Source organism: Tenrec ecaudatus, chromosome 1, assembly GCF_050624435.1.
Source record: "Tenrec ecaudatus isolate mTenEca1 chromosome 1, mTenEca1.hap1, whole genome shotgun sequence".
Taxonomy (NCBI): domain Eukaryota; kingdom Metazoa; phylum Chordata; class Mammalia; order Afrosoricida; family Tenrecidae; genus Tenrec; species Tenrec ecaudatus.
In genome coordinates this window covers 107,545,087-107,567,088 of record NC_134530.1, presented here as the reverse complement: position 1 = coordinate 107,567,088, position 22,002 = coordinate 107,545,087, and the positions used below count along the sequence as shown (strand labels likewise).

The 22,002-nt window shown below is 41.4% G+C and overlaps 1 protein-coding gene across 4 annotated transcripts in view; it reads right to left on the bottom strand.

The window, feature by feature from the left end:
• Positions 1–22,002, bottom strand: part of NEXN (nexilin F-actin binding protein) — a 72,463-nt gene that overhangs the window by 36,485 nt on the left and 13,976 nt on the right. Inside the window, exon 2 of one of the 4 annotated variants that reach the window (XM_075557502.1) lies at positions 75–193. The exons of the other annotated variants lie outside the window; for them this stretch is intronic. The gene's annotated coding sequence lies outside the window, so the exon portion shown is untranslated. The remainder of the gene's footprint in view (positions 1–74; positions 194–22,002) is intronic. 4 annotated transcript variants of the gene reach the window in all.

Sequence of the window (22,002 nt, the reverse complement as noted above, 5' to 3'; positions counted from 1 at the left end):
GACAAACTGATCTGTCTGAGAAGTACCACCAGAGTGCTCCGTAGAGGCAAGGATGGTGAGACTGTCTCCCGTACCTTAGGCATAATGTCTGAAGAGGCCAGTCCCTGGAGAGGGACGTTGTGTTTGGTAAAGTAGAGGGGAAGTTCCTCAAGGAGATGGGTTGATGTTCGGGACAATGAGCTCAAGAAGAGTTCTGTTGGGTACAAGGTGACTGTGGTTTAGAACAGACTCGCAGGCACTTAGCAATAGCAACTTGATCAAAGCAGTTGACAGTATTATTCAATTCTGCTTCTTGACTAATTTGAATTTCCTATTTGTTTCTTTCTTTCTTTTTGTTAATCCTTCTATCATTCTGCCACTATAGTTGAGAATTATACCTGTAATTCTATCATGTGATTTCAAACTCATTACACATTAACAATGGCTTCCTGATAAATTGAACCTTTTATCTGTATGAATTTTTCTTATTAATTCATTGTTTTGAAGTCTACTTTATCTGATATTAATATAGCCACACTAGCTTCCCTATGTTAACACTTTGCACGGTATCATTTCCTATCCATTTACTTTCAAATGATCTATGTCTCTATATGGAGAGTATATCTTTTAGATACAGCATAATTGGACTTTAATCTTTAAAAAATAAATTCTGATAATAGTTATCTTTAGATATTAAAATGTAGATACAGTGTTTAGTCCATGAATATTTAATTACTGGTATAATTGGATTTAGGTATACGCTTTTATTCTTTTTTGTTGTTGTTTACCTTCACTTTTTGGTTCCTCTAAGAAGGACTTCAAAAAATCCAAAGAAAAACATAATTCTTAAAAGACAATGAGATTGTCTTCTATGAGCTTTAGAAGCACCTTTTTTGTAAAAAAAATCTTATTGGGGGCTCGTACAACTCATCACAATCCATATATACATCTGTGCGTCAAGCACATTTGTATATTTGTTGCCATCATCATTTTCAAAACATTTCTTCCTACTTGAGCCCTTGGCATCAGCTCCTCATTTTTTTACCACTCCCTCCTTCATCCTCCCTACCTCATGAGCCCTAGATAATTTATTATTATTTTGTCATGTCTTACACTGTCCAATGTCTCCCTTCACCCACTTTTCTGTTGTCCTTACCCCAGGGAGGTGGGGGTATAGGTAAATCATTGGGATCGTTTTCCCCTTTCTCCCCCACCTTCCCCTTACCCTCCTGGTATCGCTGCTCTCATTATTAGCCCTAAGGGGTTTATCTGTTCTGAATTCCCTGTATTTCCAGCTCTTATCTGTTCTAGTGTACATCCTCTGATCTAGCCAGATTTGTAAGGTAGAATTGGGATCATGATGAGGGAGGGGAGCATTAAAGAACGAGAGGAAAGTTGTAAGTTTCATCGGTGTTATACTATATCCTGACTGGCTCTTCTCCTCTCCATGACCCTGCTGTAAGGGATGTCCAGTTGCCTACAGAAGGGCTTTGGGTCTCCACTCTACACTCCCCCTCATTCACAATGATATGATTTTTGTTCTTTGATGCCTGATATCTGATCCTATCAACATCTTGTGATCACACAGGCTGGTGTGAAGCACCTTCTTGTTACACTTTCCTGCTAAGTTTTAGATTAATTGAGTAATTTGCGAAATTTTATGTTATCTGTTGGCTATTTAAGAAAAAAACTTTAAAAATAGCTTTGTTGAGTTATAATTGGTATATAATAAACTATACTTATTTAAAGTGTTTTATTTGATAAGTCCTGACCTATAAGTTTGGATCCATGACATCTTCACCACAATCTATAAAATAAATACATATATCATCACAAAAGTTTCTTTATATGTAGTTTATGTAGGTATTATATATCTAATCTTATTTATTTAAAATATATATGCACTTTATACTATATATACATATATATAAATCTTCTGGTATATATAACTTCATCCTGTCTCATTTTCTCCCCACAAATCCTAAGCAGCTAAACTTTTTATCACTGTAGCCGTTATGCATTAGGCTGCTAACCTGAAGGTCAGTGGTTCAAAACTACCAGCCACTCTGAGGGATAATGATGAGGCTTTCTACTCCCCACAGTTACAATCTCAGAAACCCCTAGGGGCAGTTCTACCATGTTCTGCATGGGTGCTATAAGTTGGCATCAACTTGGCAGTGAGTTTAAGTATTGAGTTTTTTAGTTTGATATAAATCACAGTATAAAACTAAATAAATTACAGCATGTTCACTATTCTCTGGCTTCTCAAAATAGATTTAACCACAGTGTTGCATATATCAATAGTTCATTCATTTTTAATCCTTAATCGTATTCCATTGTAGAACATGTTAAAATTTATTAACCATTTATTAGAAGGCATTTAACTTCTGTTGCTTTCGAGAAAGTATTGACCTGTTGGTCTCTATTTCCTAGCTGATGGCTATTGCAAGTAAAAGTTCAAACCCCACACTCACTGTTGCTGAGCCCATTACCACTCATAACAACCCTCCAGGACAGAGTAGGGCTTCCCCCGGGGACGTTGAAGACTGTACATCTTTACATCAGTGGAATGGTTTGTATGTCTCCCAAGCAAGGGCTACTGGTTTTGAACTGCTGACCTTGTGGTTAGAAGCCCAATACCTAATCCACTGTGCCAAATTGCTATGCATCAACAAGCTGATAAAGTACTGGAAGCACTCACTCATCTATATGAGGAAATTTAAAAGACAGCGAGCTGGCCAAATGACTGGAAGAGATGTTCATACGATTCCAAAGAAAGATGAACCAACATAATGCATATGCAAGTGAAATTTTGCAAATTGGTTGCAACAGTACATCAACAGGGGGCTTCAAGAAATTAAAACTGGAATCAGAAGAGGATGTGAAACAGCATATCATTGCTGACCCGAGATCGCTCTTGGATGAAAGCAGAGAGCACCAGAAAGATGTTTCTCACTGCCACCGAGTCTACTCTGACTCATAGCAACCCTGTAGCACAGGGTAGAACTGTCCTTGTGGCTTTCAGAGCCTGGCACTCGTGATGGGCGCGCGCCTTGTCTTTCTCCCCGAGTGGCTGGTGCCTCATAGGGCTGCCCTTGCAGCTGGTGTCCGATGCGGGCCAGGGCTCCCTAGGAAGATGCTTACTTGTGTTTTATGTTCAACAGTTGATTGGCATATAATTCACAGCCCATACCATTCAATAGTTCAATCGTATTACTAAGTGTTGTATAAGCATCACCACAATCAATTGTAAAACATATTCTTCTTTCTTGTGTTCATTGCTATTAGCTCCCATTTACCCCAACCTTCCCTGCCACACTCCCAAGAAACCATTAATCCAGTAACTGTCCCTATAGATTTACCTATCTCGGATTTCATATACAGGAAAAATATATGGGAAAAAGATGACAAAATAAACAAAAACCTCAATAGAAAAGAAAGAAAATATTAAAAACTAGAACAAATTTTAAATGAGTCAGAGGGAAGTCAAATAATAAGATGTTAAATTTTAACCTAAATGCATCTGCAATAAACCACTTTCTGATGCACTCTGCATGATAACAAAACTACTCACATCCCTGATCTATGGTCAGAAGTGATTCATCAGAAGTTTAATCCATGTGCATTTCCTTCACTTTATTATTTTATACTGAAATAATTATAAAATGGGTCAAAGGAAAATCAAATGAAAAGATATCACATTTTAACCTAACTACATCAGTGTATTGGATGAGGCATTCTGTAAGTCCACGAATAGTAGTTTTGGCAGAAGCATCACATGCAGGGAAGGCAAATCCATATCCAGAGTAGGTATCTATTCCAGTAAGAACAAAACGCTGTCCCCTTCATGATGGAAGTGGTCCTATGTAATCAACCTGCCACCAAGTTGCTGGTTGATCTCCCCAAGCAATTGTCCCATATCTTGGACTTAATGTTGGTTTCTGTTGCTGGCAAATGGGGCACTCAGCAGTGGCAGTGGCCAAGTCAGCCTTGGTGAGTGGAAGTCCATGTTGCTGTGCCCATGCATAACCTCCATCCCTGCTGCCATGTCCACTTTGTTCATGTGCCCATTGGGCGATAACAGGGGTGGCAGAGGAAAGAGGAGGACCATTCTCCACAGCGCATGTCATCTTATCCACTTGATTATTAAAGTCCTCCTCTTCAGAGGTAATCCTTTGGTGAGCGTTCACGTGAGATACAATTAACTTTACTTTCTTGGCCCATTCAGAGAGGTCTATCCACATACCTCTTCCCCACACCTCCTTGTCACCAATTTTCCAATCATGGTCCTTCCAGTTCCCTGACCATCCAGCCAAGCCATTAGCCACAGCCCATGAATCAGTATATAATCTCACACCTGGCCATTTTTCCTTATATGCTAATTGAACAGCCAATGCACTGCTCTAAGTTCTGCCCATTGGGAAGATTTCCCTTCACCACTGTTCTTTAGGGAGATCCCAGAAAGGGACTGTAGTGCTGCTGCTGTCCACTTACGAGTGGCACCTGCATATCGTGCAGAGCCATCCGTAAACCAAGCATGACTTTTTTGGTCTTCACTTAAAGTATGGCAAGGAACTCCCCAGGAGGCCATAGGTGCAGACTGGGAGAAAGGAGGCAATGTGACAGGAGTGGAGACTGTTGGCACTTGGGCCACTTCTTCATGCAGCTTACTTGTTCCTTCAGGTCCTGCTTTGGCCCGATCTCGTATATACCACTTCTGTTTAACAATGGAGTGTTGCTGCGCACGTCCAACTTTATGATTACGTGGGTCAGACAATACCCAGTTCATGATAGGTAATTCAGGCCTCATGGTGACTTGGTGGCCCATGGTGAGGCATTCAGTCTCCACCAAGGCCCAGTAACAGGCCAACAGCTGTTTTTCAAAGGGGGAGTAGTTGTTTGCAGAGGATGGCAAGACTTTACTCCAAAATCCCAATGGTCTACGCTGTGATTCACCAATAGGGGTCTGTAAACTGGCTCAGGTCTGGGAATTGATTGAGCAATCGTGACTGTCTATTCTGCTGTTCACCTGATCTACCATTCTTTTGCCTATACAGATCACGTAAATATTTAGTAGGCTTTCCGTCTATTTCATTCTTAGGGACACCATGGCTAAGTAGCCAATGCCATAATTCCACACGAGACAGGTTGCTTTGATTATTATTGAAAACTTGTTGTCTATTATAACCACGCCCACCCTGTCTCTGTTGATTCAGTGCTGACACCTGCCCTCTACCATCACGGGGACCAATCAGCCCCATTGTGGGCAAATGTTGGAGTTCGCTTAGGGCAGTGCCCACTGTTAATCCTGGTGCACATAAAACAGCAATTACAGGAGTCTTAAGAGATGCTGGGGCCCACTTCACCAACTTGTTCCTTATGGTTGTGGTAAAGGGTATGTCTTCAGGACACCCCCTTTTTGGATCTATGGGAATATCTTGATAGATCCATTCTAACATACCAATTTCTCTAAGCTTTTGGATGCCTTCCTCTACAGTGTACCAAGGTACGTCAGGTGCTTCAAGTTGGTCTAATCTAGGCCATCTGGCAGTCCATGCTTCATTGAACCAACCAAATAAAGACTTAGATCCTTTTTTAGCCTGTCTCACAGAGACATTGAAAGAAGAGTCTGTGCTTAGGGGTCCCATATCCAGAAACTCAGACTGGTCTAATATTACACTTCGTGCACCAGTATCCCACACCCTTAGTAACCATTCCCAGGGGTATTCTCCAGGCTTTTGCGTGTACGTATTTGAGAACTCGAGCAGTTCTTTATGTGTGTAGTGCACTTCTTCTTGGATAATCCTCTCAACCTCACCTTTAGGAGGTTTCTGAGACTTAATTTTAGTGACAGGTCTAGCGGAAATAATGGGTGGTGAGGGTGTTTCCTGGGTGCTCTCAGCAATATCTTGTGAGGCATCTTCCTCAAGTAATGCTACTGATGTAGCCCCACCTGGCATATCAACTCGAATAGTTTGGCTAATCTGCTCAGGTGTTTCTAAGGGCTCAGTATCCTCTTCTTCTGGATCATCAGCCCATATGCTCCCATTCCATGTTTCAGGGTCCCAACTTTTCCCAATTAATGCCCTTTGGTTTCAGACACTACTCTAGATCTGCAATTCAGCTGCCGTTGTAATTCAGCCACTCATATAATGAGACTCTGGACCTGGTTCTCAGCAATGTCAGCTCTTTTACTAGACGAAAGATGGCTCTCCTTTGTAGCACAGATGGAAGTTTTCAAATCTGTTAGTCTGCACCTGAGGCGTGCTTTTGAGGCTCTGAGATCATCCCTCTCCTTAAAAACACTTTCCATTGTACGAAGGACCAGCCAATCAGCTTCCCTATACTTGTCATTATCACAAAACTCCTGGAAAATATAAAATATGCGATGCCTAGAGCATCTCCTTTATCCAGCACGTCATCTACTTCAGGTATTATCTTTGCTATTTCACACCATGGATTAGTACGGGTAGTAGACGTATCCCCGTCAAGACTAAATAGGTTGGAAAACCAATTTAAGAAATCCATATTTATAGTTTATTTCTCTAGAAGTACTCCTGGTACCAAAATGTATTGGACAGGGTTCTCTAGAGAGACAAACCAGATTGCTAGTAATTATATAAAAATATATTTATAAAGATAGATATATAATTCAAGAAATAAACCATTAAATAATATAAAGATAGATAATACAAGAAATTAACAGTTAAATTATAAAGCAGTGAGACACTAGCAGTCCTTCAAGTTTTGAGAGTCGCCAGTTGCCAGTCCCCCTCCGTAGAGAGAGCTGGGCTACATATCCCCAGGCAGCAAACAGCAAGGCAGGTCCCCAACTGTCATCAGCTGTCAGTCCCCAGCTCCAGAGATGAACATTCCAATCGTGTGGGCTTAAAGGGACCTCAACTTACAGCGACACAGTCCACAGGCTAGGCATCCCACAGGTAGTGTACCCCTTTAAACTGAGGCACAGAACAAGCAAGCCATTTATCCCTCTGCCCTTCAGTTAATCCTACTTGTGTTTATTGGCCAGGCTGGCACAATAAACTATAGCAATCAGTAATAACAAGACTATTCACATTCTTCCACTATGATCAGAAAGAATTCACCGCCAGAGGATTAATCTATGTGTGGATCCTGCAAATGGATTTTGGGTTTCCAGTGTCATCCACAGACTTCTGAAAACCAGGTGTTTGCAATTTAAGCTCTGATACTATTCTCTCATTTGGAGTTGGATTTTATTTTTTACAATCCTTGGATCACAGAGGCTGGTGTATCTTTTCCATGTGGATTACTTGTGCTTTATCAATTATGCAATGATATTCAATGATGCAGAACAGAACAAACCATGGCTAGCATTGAGAAGAATGAAAATTCCAGAACACTTCATTGTAGACATGTGGTACCTGTGCATGGATCAAGAGACAATAGAGCAAGGGGATGCTGAGTGTTTAACTTCAGGAAGGTGTGTGTCAGAGTTGTATCTTTTCATCATACATTCAATCTGAATGGTGAGCAAAGAAGCTACATGAAGAACACAGCACCAAGATCGGATGCAGGCTTAACCTTCTGTATGCGGAAGATACAACCTTGTTTGCTGAAAGTGAGGCGGACTTGATGTACTTACTCGTGGAAACCGAAGATTGCAGCTTTCAGTACGGACTGCGACTCAGTACAAAGAAAAGCCATGTCCTCGCAAATGCACAACAGATCTCATCATAAAGGGAAATAGATGGAAGCTGTGAAGGACGTCATCTTGCTTGGGTCCACAGTCAATGCTCATGGAAGCAGCACTCAAGATATCAAAGGACACTTTACAGTGGGTAAATCTGCAGCACAAAATCTCTTTATAAAGTTTTGAAAAGCAAGAATGTCACTCAAAGACTAGGTGTGCATGACCCAAACCTTGGTATTTTCTTTTGTCTCATATGAATAAGAAAGTCGAACATTGAATAAGGAAGAGCAAAGAAAACACAGTTGAACTACTGTGCTGGGGAAAAATATTAAAAGTACCAGGGACTGGCAAAAGAACACACAGATCTGTCTCAGGAGTACAACCAGAGTGCTCCTTAGAAGCAAGGATGGCAAGACTTTGTCTCATGTACTTTGGACATGGTATCCAGAGAAAACAGTTCCTGGAAAAAGACATCATCCTTGGTAAAGTAGAAGCGCAACCAAAAGAGGAAAACCTTATGTGATGAGATGGATTGACACAGTAGCTGCAACAAGGGGATCAACTGTAACAATTGTAAGAATGGCACAGGACTCAGAAGTGTTACTTTCTGTTCTACAGAGTCACCGAGTCAGAACCTACTCAATGGCACCTAACAACAACAACATAAATAAAATGCCTCACACAACTGTAGAAATGGACAAGTCCAAGTATGTCCCAAGTCCATAGGTCAGATGCTAGACTGTAAAGTCTCCTGGCTTGCACAGTGGTGGGGTGATGAACCTAAGATGGAAAGGAAAAACAGAGGCTGGTGACTGTACAAGGGAATGAATCCAAGGTCAGCAGGTTAGATGGCGGACTGTTGGTGACTTCCAGAATTGTCAGGCATTATGGCAGGCTTTTGACTCACGAACAGAAGGTCCATGAGTCAGATACAGGGTCCAACCAAAATTCATTTTTATCAAATTGATCCAACTCATAGAAACCCTATAGAACATTGTTCAGTGTTTACAAGCATATTAACCAATTGAAAATACCTGGACTCTGCCCCTCCACAGCTCAAAGACTCCACCAGAAGTGTATTTAAATTCTCTGGGAGACAATGCTGGGCAGGGCAAGGGTGGAAGGATGGGTGGGTAATTAAGATACAGGCTACTGTATCCTAACCATTGATTATTGGGAAGGGGTCCTGGATAAAACAGTCCCTATTCCCTTTATTAAAACAAACTTGAAACGTCTTATTTTTTTTTTTTTTGTTCAATGAAAATAGGAGAGAATTCCAGTGTTCCTGAGCAAAAGGGATCAGTTCCACTGAAGTGAGCAGTACGAACTTAAAAATCTGAAAACATTTGGGGAAGGGGAAAATCGGCTTTATGTTAATTGGCTTATGTTCCAGTGGGGTTTTGTTTTTGTTGGGATGTGTAGTATGTACACGTGTATGGACCAGGCTTCACTGCATTTATATGGTTCAGAGAAAAGTGGTGAAATGTTGATTTGTGCTCATTTATATCAATAAAAGCCCACTGGAACTTCAAAAAGAAAAAGAAAGAAAAGAAAATCCCCTGGCTTTGGTCAGGCACACCTTAAGTCCTCAAGGTGACATACTTGTTCTTTAACACTGAAGAGATCTTGTACAGTGGATTTGCCTCAGACATTGTTTGATTTCAGATTGCTCTTTCATGGGTTTGGGTTGTAGATCCATGTAAATGAAATCCTTGATAGTTTCTCTTTTCTTTTTTTTATTGAAATGTTGCATATTGGTCCAGTTGTGAGGATTTTTGTTTTCTATTGAGATGTGATCCATATGGAAAGGTGTATCTTTTATCTTCAGCATAAATGCTTCAGATGCTCTTTGCTTTCAGCAAGTAAGGTTGTGTCACTTGTATAGTACAGACTGTGAACAAGTCTTCTTCTTCCTGTAGTCCAGCTTCTCAAATGAACTGCTCAGCACACAGGCAGACCAAGTATGGTGAAAGGGTGCAAACCTGACATACATCATTCCTAGTTTCAAATCGTGAAGTATCCCCTAGTCTCATTTGGACAGGTTTCTTGTGCTTCAGTCATTGAGTTTCTTCTGAGTCATGGCAACTCTGTCAGAAAGAGTAGAACTTGTCATTAGCGTTTCCAAGGGGGTAAATCTTTGTAGCATCAGACAGCCGTATCATTCCCCTGTAGAGTAGCTGGTGGATCTCAACCGCAGACCTTGCAGTCCAAGGCTAAACCTACTGACCCACCCGAGGTCCTTTGTAGTTTATTGTGTTTGGTGCTGTCTACTTGGTTCTGACTCACAGGGACCCTGTGCACAACAGCAGGAAGCACTGCCCAGCCCTGCACCAGCCTCACACTGGCTTTTATGTCTGAGCCCATTCTTGCAGCCACTGTGTCACTCCATCTTGTCAAGGGTCTTACTCTTTTTGCTGCCCCTCTCCTTTACCAAGCAAGATGCCCTTTTCCCAAGAACTGATCTCTCTTGATACATGTCCTAAGTATGTGAGACACAGGGAGTACTGCATGGGAGGCTGTCCTTATTTCTAAGAAGCATTCTGGCTGTACTTCCTCCAAGCCAGGTTTGTTTGGCAGTCCACGGCACCGTCAGTATTCTTTGCCTGTGCCACAACTCAAATCCATCTATTCTTCTGCAGAGCCCTGGTGCTGTAGTGGTTACGCTTTGGCCTGAGAACGGCATGGATGGAAGTTAGAATCCACCATCAGCTCCAATTGAGAAAGACTGCTTTCTACTCCCGTAAACAGTTACAGTCTCAGAAAGCCACAGCCAGTCACTAGGAATCAGCATTGACTTCATGGCAGTGAACTTGAGTTTTCTTCGTCAGTCTTCCTTATTCAGTGTCCACCCTTCACATGCATATGAGTCCTCAAAGTGACATCCTTGCTTGTCACAGATTTACCCAATGCAACATGCCTTTTGATTTCTTGACTGCTACTTCCATGAGCATTGATTGTGGATTAAAGCGAGATAAAATCCTTGACAACTTCAATCTTTTCTCCGTCTATCATGATAATAACTATTGGTCTATTTGGGAGGATTTTGGTTTCCTTTTCCTATTTTTTAATTGGAGGTGGTTGGGGGGGTCTTTTCAGTTTATATCATAAAGGAAGGATTACACTAGCCAAGTTAAAAGTGGACCCCAAAGGTTACATTATACAAGAGTAATACAAAAAGTATTGCTTTACAATTACAGGAACTTTTATGAAACAAAATATCAAAAGATGCTATCTGGATGTATTCTGCATTTAAGGCTATACTTATTTGTCTATACACTTCTGAGGATGGTGCTTCTACCTCTAATCCTTCCCCATATAACTCTTTCTTTGATTTACACCATGTCAAAAATGGCAAGTTTTGCATCCTTAAAGGACTCAAATAATGTTCCTTTTAAATGTTCTCATTCATTCCATTAAATCATCTTCATTAGCTTTGGTTTTGCTTAAGACTTGATAGATCAAGCCTTTCAGCTGGCTGATCTTCCCACAATGCTTTGACATCCATCTTGCCAAAAGACTGTTGAGACCAAGGCGTTTGTCTTAATATTAAAACTCCAGAATTATGTGAGGTTCGAAACTCCAGAAGCTGTCAATGGTAAATGTATCATGTTCTTCCACCACTGTCCAAAGGCCAGCCCATTCTTCCTTCGTCGATATTGACAGTCTCGCCTTTTGGGGCGCTTCTTTGAGGGCTTCCTGGCTGTCCTGACAATGCTCGATCCACTTAGAAACTGTTGTTCTAGGTGTTACAGCAATCCCGTCACTCTGTTGCAAGGCTTTGGTGATTTGAGGAGACGTCCCCTTGAGTTTTGTTAAAAATTTGATATCAACCCTGAGCTCAAAGTTGTTTTTTCCTATGGCACAAAACATATCCCTGTTTTGAAGGCATCACCAGACTAAGGTAAGTGCATCACTGCAGGGCCTATCTATTGTATGTGTACTCACTGACCACATGTGTTAATGTCCGTGCAAGGACCGGGACCTTTGCAGAAACACCCTTTTTTGTTAAAGACCCATTTTATTGGGAGCTAATACAGTAAGAATTCAAACATAACAAACAGTACTGCACAATTGCTACCACAATCACTATCTAAACATTTTCTTCCTTCTTGAACTCCTTGATGTCAACTCCCCTTTGCCCTGCAGCCTCCTCCACTGTACCCCACCAACCCTTATTCTACTTGTGTCTAGACGTTCATCAGTCCTGGGCTGCAGCAATACCTTTTGACTTACCCTGGTCCAAGCTATGAGGTTTCAAACTTGTGACAAGGACAAAGGGAAATTGTCTACTCTTTGCAAGGTAATTCTTACTTAAGTTTCAGTGAGCCACAAGCACTTAGAACTCATGAACCCTTAACTGGTCGTCCTTAGCCAGTCCAGTCTCTACAAGGACCTGGCACACGTGCTCATGCTGGTCGCCGTGTAGCTGAAAGCTCAATCACAGTACTGTGGCAGTGAACTTTCTTTATAAAGACCTCCGATGGGTTCTTTTTGTCTCAGTCACCAGCTATCTCTGGACAGTAGTAGCAGGGTCAGCTTGCCATTTCACTGTAGAATTTTTATATGGATATAATCCTTGGACCTTAATGGCATCAACAAAGGGGTTGAAAGACTGGAGGTTCTGGACAGCGGGCATACGATTCAATTCTTCAATTCCTTTGCTTCATGGCCTGAGGAAGGCAGCAGTGGGAGAAGCCAGGTGGTGGAAAGGCAAGTATTCGTCCTAAGGTGTGGGCTGTGACAGTAAATGGTGCGAATTTGATGTTTTTCCTTTTTTAAAATTAATCATTTCATCGGGGGGCTCTTACAAATCTTATAAAAATCAATAATATTAAGCACACTTGCACCTATGTTGCCATGAACATTTCCAAAACAATTTCTATATACTTAAGCTCTTAGTATCAGCTCTTTTTTCCCTTCCTGTCCCACCCTCAGGAAACCTTGATCAATTAAATATTATTATTGTAATTTCATATCTTACACTGTCCGTTGTCTCCTTTCACCCACCTTTCTGTTATTGATCCCCCTGGGAGAGGGCTATATATATCCAGCCTTAGGATGGGCTCCCCATTTCCTCCCTTTCCTCCCACCATCATGATATTGCTACTCCATACTGAAGGCTGCAGTACTTCTCCTCACTTTCAGCAGGCAAGGCTGTGCCATCTACATATCACAGGTTGTTAATAAGCTTCCTCCAATGTTGATGGCAAGTCCTTCATATACTCCAGCGTCTCTAATGAGAAGTATGTTGAGAGGATACAGTGCTGACACACGTCTTTCCTGATTTTCCACCAGCAGTATTCCTTTGGCTTGTTCCCACAACTGCTTCTTGATCCATATAAAAGTTCTGCATGAGGACAACGGAGTATTCTTGAATTCCCGTTCTTCTCAATGCTATCCACAGTTTGTTATGACCCACACAGTTGAATGCCTTGTCATAGTTAATAAAACTCAAGTAAACACCTGCTTTCAGCCAAGATCTATCTGACATCAGCAATGATAGACTTTGTTCCCTGTCCTCTTCTGAATCAGGCCTGAATGCCTGGCAGCTCCCTGTCAATGTACTACGGTAACCACTGTTGGAGGATCTTCAGCAAAATTTTATTTGTGACCTTGAAGTTAAACTCCAAAATATTAGGGCCATCAATGAGGGAATTGGGACCAACTTGAGAACTTTGGCACAGGGAATACACAGGCTATCAGAAATATGGAAGGATACAAACACAGAGGAGGCACAAATTGACAAATGGGATATACTGAAAACACTTGTATACATCGAAAGAATTCACCAAAAGAGTAATAAGAGAGTCCACAGACTGGGAAAACATCTTTAGCCATGACACATCAGACAAAGGCCTTATTACTAAAATCTACAATACTCTGCTGGCCTCCAAAAAAAAAAAAACAAATCTAATAGCCCACTTGAGAGGTGGGCAAAGGACTTGAACAGAAGTTTCACAGGGGCAGAAATCCGAATGGCCAACAAACATATGAGAAAATGCTCCCAATCTTTAGCCATAAGAGAAATGTAAATTAAAACAACAATGAGGTACCACCTGACACCCTCAAAGGTAGACCAATTCAAAAAATCAGAAAGCAACAAGTGTTGGAGGGGCTGTGGGGAGAGAGGAACATGTCTGTGGGGAGACAGTGTATGTACAGCCACTATGGAAATCAATCTGGTGATACCTAAAACAGGTGGAAATAGAGTTATCATATGACCCAGCAATCCCCCTACTGGGCATATACCCAGAAGAGGCAAGAAACAAACCAAGACCAGACATCTGTGCTCCAATGTTCATTGCGGCACAGTTCACAATTGCAAGGAGTTGGAAGCAACCCAAATTTCCATCAACTGATGATTGGATTAAAAAACTGTGGTATATTCATACAATGGAGTACTACGCATCACTAAAAAGCAGTGATGAACGTATGAGGCACATAGCGGCATGGGAAGAACTGGAGGAAATCATGCTAAGGGAAACAAGTCAGGCACAAAAGGACAAGTACAACATGAGCCCGCTGAGGTAAGTATTAAAAAAAATTCAAAAGGGGCATAGGGGAAAAAGCTACTGTATACAGACATTTTTGGGATAAAGACTGTGTAGTATGGCAGAGACCAGAACAAAACCAGGGATGCACATGGTAGACAATGGTGGAGGAGGTGGGGAAAGGAAAATAAAAGGATGAATATAAGGAAGAAAAGGGGATTGTGGGCATGGGGCACTAATCCACCCAAGGGGAGGGTATTGTTTATATCTCCACAGGGAAAGTGGGACCAGACTTCAACCCAGTGCCGCAAGGTGTGAATGCAACATCCCGGCATGGAGTAGGGAACCAGTGGAGAGGTCTGGGAGGCTGGCCCCAGCACCAAAAATTAAGTGGATTCCTGCCCCTCCCCCGAGAAGAATTTGTTTCAAAGGACGACATTGATTCTGCAGCTCCGGGAGATGGACATATCTGATCAGAGCACACGGGAGCAGATGAAGGGGCAGGAGGAGACAGTGGAACACTGCCTGGCCGACTAGGCCGTGAGGATGATGTTCCTGATTAGAGCAGCCAGTCCACAGAGAGAACAACATGGCTGGCCCCACTATGAGACATGATGCCCTTCAGTGACTAAGGGCGATACAGGGGACAGCACCGGAGACACAGTGTGGGAATTGCACCTGACCTGATCCCACCACACCGAGACCGAGGCAAAGCACTGGGGGAGTGCAGTGGAACAGCAAGGAAATGGAGTGGCAAGGTCCCCAGGGAATGCTGAAAGTGGACTTTGGGGCCAGGGCGTGGTGCCTCAACAGACTGGACTGGAGAACATTCCTAAGGGCCAACAAACGATCCTTGAACTAACTACAAGCTTTTCTTTTGTGAAGTGTTTTGTTTTGTTCTTTGTCAGTGGTTTGTTGTTGTTGTTTTGTTGTCTGGTTGTATACTGTTGCTTTGTTTTGCTCTGTCTTGTTTTCGTGCATGTATTGTCTCCACAGGTCTGTCTAAATAAGACAGGCTGGATGAATTATCTGGAGGAAAAACAACGGGACCAACAGTTCCGGGGGGACTTGGGATAGGGGGAGGTGAGGGTGGGGGTAAAGAAATGGTGTTAACAAACACAGGGACAAGGGAACAACATGGGACCCAAAATGGTAGTGAGGGGGGAGTAGCAGACCTGGTAGGGAATGATCAAGGGTAAAGAAGAGGTATAGCTGTAACCCAGGTGGGGATGGAGCATGGTAGCAGGGCAGGAGGAAAGTCAAGGGAGATGGAAGAAAGAGCTAGGAGTCAAAGGGCATTTATAGAGGTCTAGACAAAGCCATGTACATGCAAATATATATATGAGGATGGGGAAATAGATCTATGTGTCTATATTTATAGGTTCAATATTAAGGTGGCAGAAGGACCTTGGGCCTCTACTCAAGCACTCCCTCATCGCATGAATACTTTCTTTTATTAAATTGGCACTCTACGATGCTCACCCTCCCGACACAACTGCTGAAGCCAAAGCGGGTGAATAAGTAAATGTGGTGAAGAAAGTTGATGGTGCCCAGCTATCAAAAGAGATGGTGTCTGGGGTCTTAAAGGCTTAAAGATAAACAAGCGGCCATCTAGCTCTGAAGCAACAAAGCCCACATGGAAGAACACACCAGCCTGTGTGATCACGTGGTCTCGAAAGGATCAGTTATCAGGCATCAAAGAACAAAAAATCATATCATTAGCTGCACACCTCCATGATACGATCACCGAAGACAAACGGGTGCGTAAGCAAATGTGGTGAAGAAAGCTGATGGGGCCCAGCTATCAAAAGAGATAGTGTCTGGGGTCTTAAAGGCTTGAAGGTGAGCAAGCAGCCATCTAGCTCAGAAGCAACAAAGCCCACATGGAAGAAGCACACCAGCCTGTGCGATCACAAGGTGCTAAAGAGACCAGGTATAAGGCATCATGCAACAACAACAACAAATATATATATATATCATAGTGAATGAAGGGGAAGTGCAGAGTGGAGACCCAAAGCCCATTTGTCGGCCACTGGATATCCCCTCACAGAGGGGTTTAGGAGAGGAGATGGGTCAGTCAGGGTGTGATGTAGTACCGATGAAGAACACAGCTTTCCCCCAGATCCTGGATGCTTCCTCCCCCCAACTACCATGATCCGAATTCTACCTTGCAGGACTGGATAGGGCAGAGGTTGTACACTAGTGCATATGGGAGCTGGAGCACAGGGAATCCAGGGTGGATGATACCTTTAGAACCAGGGGTGTGAGGGGAGATACTGGGAGAGTGTAGGGTGAGTGGGTTGGAAAGGGGGAACTGATTACAAGGATCCACATGTGACCTCCTCCCTGGGAGACAGACAGCAGAGAAGGGGGAGAAGGGAGACTCCAGATAGGGAAAGATATGTCAAAATAACAATCTATAAATTATCAAGGACTCATGAGGGAGGGGGGAGTGGGGAGGGAGGGGGAAAAAAAAAAGAGGACCTGATGCAAAGGGCTTAAGTGGAGAGCAAATGCTTTGAGAGTGATTAGGGCAAAGAATGTACGGATGTGCTTTATACAACAGATGTATGTATATGTATGAATTATGATAAAAGTTGTCTGAGCCCCTAATAAAATGTAAAAAAATTTTTACTTGCATATGATATTAATGATATTGTTCTATACTTTGAGCACTCTGTGGGTCATCTTTCTTTGGAATGGGTGCAAATATAGATTTCTTCCAGTCAGTTGACCAGCTTATTACTCAGACTGAAATCTAAATTTTTAATTCTCTCGCTTCTAAATTAGGATTAGATGAGATAATATATATGAAAACCCATAAAACAACAATATTATTAGGCACTAATGATTTTGATTATTTTCATTACGTTTGGTTTCCTTGACTGTAATCTGCCCTCTTCATAAAACCTATTTCCATACTGAGCATTTTGAAACCACTAGCAACTCAGTCTTGGAAAACCTGTTTAAACATGTCTTTGTGAGCAGCCCAGCGAGTAAGCGTATGCCACCAAGACTCTGCATGCGATGCTACCAGCTGCCACAAGTCAGCGCTGACCGGACGGCGCCCACCAACAACAGCACAGGAGAACAAAAGGCAAGAGGTACAAGTCTTGATTCTGGACATAATTCTGAGGAGATCAAAGAAGCACTTCATAATGCGTGGCTGTAGAAAGTGGCGCAGTTGTGTAATTTAAAGCATGACTCATAGCACAGCTCTGACGTACAGCAACGCCATGGATCTAGGAAAATGAAATCCTTGACAATTTCCATCTTTTCTTTCTATTTCTCATAATATTAGTACAATGGGCAGGAGGGGCGTGTGCTACTATCCAGCTATGTAAGATTTTATCTGTTGATGTATTTAGCAAAACTTTTTATCTAATTACTTGAGAATGAGTGCCCCACAGGCGCTCTGCTGGTCTAGTGAAGTGTTGGTAAGCAATTCAAATCCACCAGCTGCTCGTCGGGAGAAAGATGGGGCAGGCTGGGACGCGGGTGCTCTAAGGGAAATTGAATACATGGTAGTGGTGGAAACGCTCGAGGTTACTGGGGAATATTCAAGAACACCAAGAAGCCAGTAACAGTGCTAGAAACGAAATTACATGGATACTTATGGATATTCAATATCAATGAGTCTTTCTGGTAACCATAATCACCGTATATACTCGTGTGTAAGTCGAGTTTCTCAGCACATTTTTAATGCAGTTTTTGTGGTAAAATTAGGTGCCTCAGCTGGTAGTCAGGTCAGTTAATACTCAAGTATATCCGGTACATGGAATCAGAGGAGCATCTGAGGCCTCTGTGACAAATAAAACAGCAAATGTAACAAAAATTCATAGTTTAATTAAATCACTGACTATATATATATATATGGCATGAAAATGAGAGAATTTCATGCTTTTTACATATATTACCAGGATTAATTTAACAATCATTTGTAAATATCAATAGATTTTAATATAGTATAAACAGTATATTAAGAGAATAAAACTTAAAATAAAGGAATAGAACTTCAGACTTATCAATTGAAATTATTACTGCATAGATATTGAAATTATCTCACTAAAGTTTTATAAAATTCAAAGGATTCACTGTAACAGGTCTTTCTACTTCAGAACCTTAATGAACATTTTCAGATTTTCAAATATTTTCAATATGGACCAGAATCTAAATTCGGTATGGACATAAAGGGCAACTATTTTAATGGAGTTTCCTTTTAAAATAACTTAATTTTTTCAAAGAACTTAATTGATGCATCATTATAAGAATAATGTTAAGCATGAGTTATTAGTAAACTAGTTTACTTACTTCCAGAGTAACTTCTAACAATGATTCTTTTTATCTCTTTCTTTTTTTAATATCATTTTACTTAAAATTCCATTTCACCTAGACAAATATATTAAGCAACCTTTTGTCACCTCCGGTGAAAGCCATTTCTTGATGAAGTATTTTTGAAAACTAATTATAATAGAAGTGATGATTTTTTCCTATGTCCTAAACATAAATTCTTTTTTTTTCAGTCTCTGACATTTTAAAATGTGCTCAGTCTGATGTCAACTTTCAAATGTTTTGTATTGTTAGGTCTATCAATCGAACTAATCTTCTTTATTCAGATATTTTTGCTATGGAGAATTTCAGACATACATAAAAATATTTGTTCTGTTGTCATTGTGGTGGCCCCATCATAGCACAACAGAACACTACCTAGCCATACAACATCCCCATGATTGATCCAAGATTAGTTTGTTGTGATCTACAGCATTTTCACTGGTTGGTTTTGAAAAGTAGATTGCCAGGATTTTCTTCACAGTTCATCAGAGTCTGTTCAAGTAATAACACACAAACCTCCACTGACAGATGAGTGGTGGCTGTCGGTGAGCACTTACAAAATCAAAGATAGTAATATAATGTGCTCCCACACACCAATCAATGAACTCCAGCAATTGCCAGCTTTTTCCACTGTGTTATTAAACAATGGAAATTCTACTTCATTTATTTGCACAATTATTTTAGCATAACATATACAAGCTTTAAATTATATAACTACTGAACTTTCTACATTCTAGGCATTATCAACTGCACCTTCCCATCTTCTAAAAGTTATGTTCAGAATCAAAACCTGTAATTCTTGCCTTTTATTCTTTTGCTGTTGTTGTCAGGTGCCAACAAGTAGACTCTGACTCATAGCAACTCCATGTTTCCAGGAAAAATGAAATCCTTGACAATTTCAATCTTGTTTCATGTATCATGAAATAACCTGTGATTTGCAGATGATCAAAAACCTTGCTTTCTAAAAGCTGAGAGAATTTAAAGTGCTTATTGATAAAGATAAAAGATTACAACCTTCAGAATGGATTATACCTCAATGTAAAGAAAACCAAAATCTTCACCAAAGCATACAATGATGTGATTTTTTGTTCTTTGATGCCTGATAAATGATATCTTTAACACCTTGTGATCACACAGGCTGCTGTGTTCTTCCATGTGGGTTTTGTTGCTTCTGAGCTGGATGGCCAATTGTTTAGCTTCAAGCCGTTAAGACTCCAGATACTATATCTTTTGATAACCGGGCACCATCAGCTTTCCTTACCACATTTGTTTATGCACCCGTTTTGTCTTCAGTGATCATGTTGGGAAGGTGAGCATCATGGAATGCCAATTTAATACAACAAAGTGTTCTTGCATTGAGGGAGTACTTGAGTGGAGGCCCAATGTCCATCTGCTACCTTAATACTAAACCTATAAATATATGCACATAGAGCTATCTCCCCATCATCATATATAAATATATTTACAAATGTACATACCTTTATTTATACCTCTATAAATGCCCTTTGCCTTCTAGCTCTTTCCTCTAGTTCCTTTTAATTTCCTCTTGTCCCACTATCATGCTCAGCCTTCATTTGGGTTTCAGTAATTCCTCTCGGTTACATTGCCCTTGATCAATACCTACCAGGCCTCTTACACCCTCCATGGCACTCATTTTGGATCACTTTGTCCCTTGTCCCTTGGTTGGTTAACACCACTTCCTTTTCCCCACATCCCTTTCTCCCATGTCCCCTAGAACCAACAGTCCCATTGTTTTCTTCTCCCCATTGTTTATCCAGCCTATCGTATCTAGATAGACCTGATGAGATAATAATATGCACAAAAAAACAAGACAGAGCAAAACAAAGTAACAAAATAAAACAACAAAAACAATGACAGAAAAATAAAAGCCATCAAGTAGTTCAAGGCCTATTTGTTGACCTTTAGGAGTGTTTTCTGGTAGAGTCTGATGGGGTGCCACACCTTGGCCCCAAAGTCTATTTTTGGTACTCCCTCAGGACTTCCTTGCTCTGCTCCCCTGGCTGTTTTGTTGCATACTCTTAGTGTTTTGCCTCAGTGTTTTGGGGTCAGATTGGGCACAATTGCCACACTATCTCTACTGTTGTCTCCTGTAGGACTATGGTTCAGTGAGGGATGTCGTGTCTCATAGTGAGGGCAGCCATATGGTCCTCTCTGTGCATTGGGTGCTCTGAGAGGGGATATCGTCTTCAGGGCTTGGTAGGCCAGCATGTGCTCCACTCTCTCTTCCTCCCCCTCCCCCCTTCTTTTGCTCCCGTGGGCTCTGATCCGCTAAGTCTCTCTCCCTGAGCTGTAGCTTCAGTGCTGTCCTCTGAAGTAAATTCTTCTGGGGCAAGGGCTGGCTGTCCACATCGCTGGGATTGGGGTGAGCCCTGCAAATACCTTTCTTCCACAACACCAACAGTGATTATAGACATGTATTTCACCAGATGGAATAATACACAGAAATCAAATTGACTACATCTGTGGTTAAAAAAAAAGATGGAGAAGTTTAACATCAGCAGCTAAAACAAGACCAGGGCCTGAATGTGGAACAGACCACCAATTGCTCATATGTAAGTTCAGATTAAAGCCGAAGAAAATTACATGTCCATGAGAGCCAAATATGACCCTGAGTATGACCTACCTGAATTTCCATAACAACTCAAGGACATCTTTGACACATATGGGAGGGCATCCAGAACATTCATGAAGAAAGAAAAACGTCATTAAGAAGACAAGGAAGATCAAAGGAGTGTTAGAAAACACTCTGAAACTTGCTCTTAACCTTAGAGTAGCTAAAGCCAATTGTAGAAATGGCGGATTGAGAGTTGAACATAAAATTTCAAAGGGCAAATGGAGAAGCTAAAGTCAAATAGTATGTTGAAATGTGCAAAGACCTAGCGCTAGAAAACCAGAAAGGAAGAACACACATATCTTAAACAGAAAGAACTCGAGAGAAAAAATTCACGGCTCACACTGCAGTATTGAAAGGTTCTCTGGGCAAAATATTGAACAATGCAGGGAACATCAAGAGCAGATGACAAGAAGACACAGTCACTCACCAAAAGCCCATTCTGCCACTTCAGGAGGCAGCAGAGGAACAAGAAGCAATGTTACTGAAGGAAGAAGTCCATGCTTCACTGAAAGCAATGTCCAAAAACAAGGCTCCAGGAACTGATGGAAAACCGAAATGTTTCAAGAAGGTGATGCAGCACTGGAAGCACTGACTTATCGCTGCCAGGAAATTTGGAAGACAGCTACTGGACCAACTGACTGGAAGAGACACATATTTATACCCATTCCAAAGAGAGATGATCCAATAGAATGTTCAAATTATAGAACAATATCATGAAAATCTTTACGCATACCACTTCACTTTGGATGCCTTCCAATTTTCATACATTCGCAGAAGATGGATCGACACCGTAGCTGCAACAATGGATTCAAACAATTGTGAGGATGGCACAGGACGAAGCAGTGTTTGTTCTATTGTGCATAGGGTCACAATGGGTTGGAATTAACTCAGTG